Source organism: Triticum urartu, chromosome 6A (assembly GCF_056163025.1).
Source record: "Triticum urartu cultivar PI428250 chromosome 6A, HENAU_Tu73, whole genome shotgun sequence".
Classification (NCBI taxonomy): Eukaryota; Viridiplantae; Streptophyta; class Magnoliopsida; order Poales; family Poaceae; genus Triticum; species Triticum urartu.
Window position 1 is genome coordinate 399,427,142 of NC_141878.1, and position 5,798 is coordinate 399,432,939.

General features: G+C 42.5%; 1 pseudogene; it reads left to right on the plus strand.

The window, feature by feature from the left end:
• Positions 1–4,220: 4,220 nt before the first annotated feature.
• Positions 4,221–4,895, plus strand: LOC147965391 (uncharacterized; annotated as a pseudogene).
• Positions 4,896–5,798: the final 903 nt, after the last annotated feature.

Below are 5,798 nucleotides of genomic sequence, written 5' to 3' on the forward strand. Positions count from 1 at the left end.
TAAGCATCTTGATGTATTCACATCTTGTTGAGTTGCTTTGACTCATGTCTTGGAGTAAAGCTTCTCTAAGATGGAATAACATACCTTGGATAGTGATGTAGTTCTTGCTCATGTAGTTGAACTTGTGTGGGTGCTCAAGGTTGATGTAGTTCATCAAGAGTTGGGAGCACCACTTGGAGTTCAAGTTCATCTACCTACATGGGTTAGTTCTTGCAAGGAAGAGCACTTGTGTATCCAAAAATGACAATTATGAAGCTTAATATAGAATTTGTCAAAGGATATGTTTGAATGGTTTTGTGCTTCCTTGTCTTCAACCACTATTGTGTAGAGTCTTAGTCTTGTAGAGATTGCTCAAGATGTGAGTGAGTCGCAATCTCATGGAATTAGATTCAGCCAAGCACCTACATGGGTTAGACAACATGCAAGGTGCAAATATATCCAAGACATGAGATAGTTATCATAAGAGATACATCATGGATTAGTCATAAGCTCATGTCTTGCATGTATCCAATGGAGTTTCTACTCCAAGTTTGAAGCATCAATGATGTTCAATTCTCCTCTCAACCTGCAAAACACTTTCTCATCAAGCGGTTTAGTGAATATATCCGCTAATTGCTTATCGGTGCGAACATGCTTAAGATTGATGTCACCCTTAGCAACATGATCTCGAATGAAATGATGACGAACTTCAATATGCTTAGTTCGAGAATGTTGTACAGGATTATGACCAATTTTGATAGCACTTTCATTGTCACAAAGCAGTGGAACATGTTTCACATAAATCCCATAATCTTTAAGAGTTTGGGTCATCCAAAGTAATTGAGCACAACATGAACCAGCGGCAATGTATTCCGCTTCGGCGGTGGATAAGGATATCGAGTTTTGTTTCTTGGAAGACCAAGACACAAGAGATCTACCAAGAAATTGACAAGTACCCGAAGTGGACTTTCTATCAACCTTGTCTCCGGCATAATCCGAATCGGAATAGCCAACAAGATCAAAAGAAGACCTCTTAGGATACCAAATGCCAAAATTTGGTGTATGGATTAAATATCTCACTATCCTTTTCACAGCCTTAAGATGACAATCTTTATGAGCAGCTTGATATCGTGCACACATGCAAACACTTAGCATAATATCGGGATGTGAAGCACATAGGTATAACAATGAACCAATCATAGAGCGATAAACCTTTTGATCAACAGGTTCACCATCTTTGGTCAAATCATTATGTCCACTAGTAGGCATGGGTGTAGACATACCTTTGCATTCTTGCATATTGAACTTCTTGAATAAGTCCTTGGTGTACTTTGTTTGAGAGACAAATGTACCTTCCTTAGTTTGCTTGATTTGCAACCCGAGAAAGAATTTGAGTTCACTCATCATAGACATCTCAAACTTCTCTGACATTAGCTTTCCAAACTTTTCACTGAAAAGGGGGTTAGTTGAACCAAATATGATGTCGTCAACATAAATTTGGCATACAAATAGTTCTCCATTAACCCTTTTAGTAAAAAGAGTAGAATCAATTTTACCAATCTCAAAACCACTTGTAGTAAGGAACTTGGTCAAGCATTTATACCATGCTCTAGGAGCTTGTTTAAGACCATAAAGAGCTTTGTGAAGTTTGTAAACATGATTTGGTTTCTTAGGATTGACAAAGTTGGGAGGTTGTTTGACATAAAATTCCTCCTCTATTTCTCCATTTAGAAAAGCACTTTTAATGTCCATTTGGTACAAGGTGATATTATGGTGATTAGCATAGGCAAGTAAGATGCGAATGGACTCAAGTCTAGCAACGGGAGCATACGTCTCACCATAGTCCATACCTTCGACTTGTGTGTATCCTTGGGCGACGAGACGTGCTTTCTTGCGGACCACTTGTCCATCTTCATCTTGCTTGTTGCGAAACACCCATTTGGTACCAATGGTGTTGTGGCTGTTGTTGGGCTTCTCAACCAATGTCCAAACTTGGTTTCTCTCAAAATTATGTAGCTCTTCATGCATAGAGTTTATCCAATCCGGATCTTCCAATGCTCCTTCAACCTTCATTGGTTCAATGCTAGAGATGAATGAGTAGTTTTCACAAAAGTTAGCTAAACGAGTTTTTGAGCGAGTGATTCTCCCGGTTTGTATATCATTGAGGATTTGCTCGACGGGATGATCTTTGGCAATTCTTGCTCGAACTCGTGAGAGCTTTTGCTTGGGTCTTTGTTGAACATCCTCTTCATCTTGTTCTTCTTCTTGGCCTTCTTCATTGTTGACGTTGTTGTTCTCTTGTCGTGGTGGAGAAGGAGGTTGTTGATGTTCATCTTGACGTACTTCCTCGTTTTCTTCATCTTGGTGTGTCCCACTTGTGGATGCTTCCGTGTCGATTCTAGGTTCACCTTGTTGTGAAGTAGAAGCTTCCACTTGAACGGATGAAGTACTCTCCTTCACCTCTGTTGGACGAATTTTGCCAATGGACAAGTCTTGAATTGCTTCTGAAGGGTCTTTGTCTCCTACATCAATTGGCAATTGCTCTACTTGCGAGCCATTAGATTCATCAAACTTCACATCTACCGTCTCTTCAACCTTTCGGGTGAAATTGTTGTAGACACGGTAAGTGTGAGAGTTTGATCCATAACCAAGTAGAAAACCTTCATGAGATTTAGAAGCAAACTTTGAACGACGATGCCTATCAAGAATGTAGCACTTTGAGCCGAATACTCGAAAGTATCCAACTTGAGGCTTGTTACCGGTGAGGAGCTCATATGCCGTCTTGCCGAGTAGCTTGTGAAGATATAAGCGATTTGTTGCGTGACAAGCTGTCTCAACTGCTTCTGCCCAAAAGTGCTTTGGCGTCTTGTATTCATCAAGCATTGTTCTTGCCATTTCGATGAGCGTCTGGTTCTTCCTCTCAACAACTCCATTTTGTTGAGGTGTGTATGTAGCCGAGAACTCGTGTGAAATCTCTTCTTCGTCAAGAAAGGTGTCCACATTTGCGTTCTTGAACTCCGTTCCGTTGTCACTCCGAACCTGAGTTAATTGCACAGAAGTACCACAATTCGGGCATCACATGCAGATTGGTACCATGATTGCTAATTTTTGTGTGTCAGTACCAACATCGGTCTAAGTTTTTTGCAAATTAGGCTAAAACGCGTATTTATACGTATTGACGCCCGATCCGAAAGCTCGGGCCCACCCGTCAGGTGCCACGCTGGCCAATCGGCATGTGCTCGTGCGCTGACTAGGACGAGCCGGTGCGCTGCTGCTTTCCAACCTGGTCCGGTCGCACCAGCTCCAGCCCGGCCGCACCATTCCCCTCCCCTCCTCCTCCTCGCTCGTTTCCTCCGTCGCCGCCGCCCGCGTCCCGACTGCCGGCCGCCGCACCACCCTGCCGACGCCATGGTTTTGGAGGACAAAAGCAACAACGACCATTCTAGCCTCCCGTACATGCAGTCTTCTTCCTCCACAGACGGTCTCAGCGAGGTCAGTACAGGGTTAGGGTTAGGGTTTCAGATTTGGGATTTCTTGATTTGGTTGATATCGCTAGGTTTTGATTTGGCCATTGTCTTTGTGCGAGCTTCTGCAGGTCCCTTTCAGCATTGAAGATCCAGATTACAAGAGGCTTGAGCTGGATGTGATGTCTCCATGTGAGAAGCACGGCATGGCATCTGAGAGGCTTGTTGCCTTTGAAGGAACAGACACAGGCAGGAGGTTTTTAGCATGTGCACAGCCGGTATGGATTGTAGGATTGTAGGCATACTTATTTTTTTTCTTACTTGGTCAGTGCCATATTGAACTCTGTTTGCTGGAGTACTCTGCTTGCTGTCAACATTTTGGTTCATAGTGGTTAGAGTAGCTTATTTAGGTCAAGCATGAGTATATTTTGCTGGAGTACAATGGCATAGTAATTTATGTTAATAGTAATTTAGGTCAAGCATGAGTATATTTTTTCTTACTCAAGTGGCTGCTCCTCTTGTTAAATGTAGTGGTCTGGTGCTAACATAGTATTTTATGTTAATAGTGGTAGTAGAGTAGCTTACAAATATTTGAACACTCCTTGATATGAACAGTACAGTAACTAAACTAGTCAGTCAGCTACTCAAGTGGCTGCTCCTCTTGTTCAATGTAGTGGTCTGATGCTAAATTTAGACATTCTTTTTGGCAACTGCAGTGATTTTGTGTAATTACTTGATGTATGAACTGTTTTGTTGTTGTTGTTTTTGCAGGAAGGTAGCAATTGTGGCTTTGTTGAATGGGTTGATCACCAGTGGCCCCCAACAATGCAGAATGCATTGTTGAAGCTATGGGCAATGGTTGAAGATGCCAAAAGTGCTAGGGTGAATGACAATCTTGAAAGTTCTTTCACTATCCACCATCTGACAGAAGAGAAGAACAACCTGGAGGCCAACTATGACAAGCTAGTCCAAGATGTGCATCAGCTTATGAGCTTCCACGAGGATAGGGTGGTGGATTTCAGACATCTGTAGTCTGCCATTACATATCAGCATGAATGCAGAAGTGAACTGGTGGCTGATATGAATGCAAAGATGGCAAAGAAAGATGCAGAGTTTGAGAAGTTTAAGCAGAATTATGATGTGCTACTGAACCTGACAAGAGCTCAAGCTACAGTCATCCAGAACCTGAAGTTGAAGCATATTACTGATAAGCAATTGCTTACTGAAGCTAAGATGAACTTGGAGTTGAAGAATGCAGAGCTCACAAAGTCTGAGGAGAAGCTCACCCAAGATAAGCTAGAGTTGAAGTTTTAGGTTGCTGATTTGCTCAAGGGAAAGGAAAAGCATGGTGAAGAGAAGGGGAAGCTAGAGCTTTAGATTGCTGGGTTGATTAAGGCAGAGGAGAAGCTAAAGGAGAAGATCAAGGGGATCCAGGCCATCTTAGAGAAGTGAAGAAAATGAATATGAGAGTAGTGGGCAATGCTGACCTTGTGGGCATGATGGTTGTGTAGTGTATGGCTCTACTAAATGTGAACTTCTCTAAGATGAACTATGGCTGTGTATGTATGTAGTAGATATGCTTTTCATCCTTTTGTGAGAAAAGGATGAACTATGCATCTAAACTCCACTATGTATTGTGAACAATGGTTGTGTACTTTATAATATGTTGAACTGTAGTAAGTATTGTGTGTTATGTGTGTTATGTTAGCTGGATCAGATATTCTGTGTTATGTTTGCTAGACTTCAGATTATAATTTCTCATGCACTAGGTTTTGATGATTATGTTAGCATTGGAAGACTATTTGATGGTTATGTTAGCACTGGATTATTAGATGGTTATGTTATATCATGCATTGGAAACCCTAATGGTTAGGCTTAGGTGGCTCTGTCGACCCCGAGTCATCGTAAACCCTAATGGTTAGGCTTAGGTGGCTCCGTCGACCCCGAGTCACCGTAAACCCTAATGGTTAGGCTTAGGTGGCTCCGTCGACCCCGAGTCACCGTAAACCCTAATGGTTAGGCTTAGGTGGCTCCGTCGACCCCGAGTCACCGTAAACCCTAATGGTTAGGCTTAGGTGGCTCCGTCGACCCCGAATCACCGTAAACCCTAATGGTTAGGCTTAGGTGGCTCCGTCGACCCCGAGTCACCGTAAACCCTAATGGTTAGGCTTAGGTGGCTTCCTCGACCCCTAGTCACCATGCTTCATTAAGCCTCCATAATTCATCACGCAGATCCCCAATGAGCTCACTCCAGAATGTGGGCAATTTCACCATGCTGACATGCAACAAATAGCAGCAGTATTGGTACTAATTTGTCACAAGTAACTGCCTAAAGTTCAACATTCAGAAAACTAC